At 67.0% G+C, this 270-nt stretch overlaps 1 protein-coding gene across 2 annotated transcripts in view; it reads left to right on the forward strand.

Annotated features, from left to right (window-relative positions):
- Positions 1 to 270, forward strand: part of ACP1 (acid phosphatase 1) — a 15,136-nt gene that overhangs the window by 13,769 nt on the left and 1,097 nt on the right. The window lies entirely within an intron of this gene.

Consider the following 270-nt stretch of genomic DNA (forward strand, 5'->3'; position numbering starts at 1 on the left):
CCCCGAACCTGCGTTTGTGCCCCAGGGAGCGGCGTCCCGGGAGCGGGAGCGCCTGCGCAGCGCCAGGCGCCCGGCCTCAGGTACACTAACACACACCTGCTGCGCAGCGCGGTCGTGCCCGAAGTAAGTGAATACAGTGTATTCTGCAAACGTTGAGGCCGTTGCAGGTTCACTGACCCAAGAGAAGTGTGAGGAAGCTCCGGTGTGAGGCCGGGCACCGCGCTCGGTCACGGCCACGTCGCTGGGTTCCCGTACACGCGGGCGGGCGTG

The sequence above is a fragment of the Crocuta crocuta genome, unplaced genomic scaffold (assembly GCF_008692635.1).
Source record: "Crocuta crocuta isolate KB4526 unplaced genomic scaffold, BGI_CrCroc_1.0 scaffold750, whole genome shotgun sequence".
In the NCBI taxonomy this organism is placed as follows: domain Eukaryota; kingdom Metazoa; phylum Chordata; class Mammalia; order Carnivora; family Hyaenidae; genus Crocuta; species Crocuta crocuta.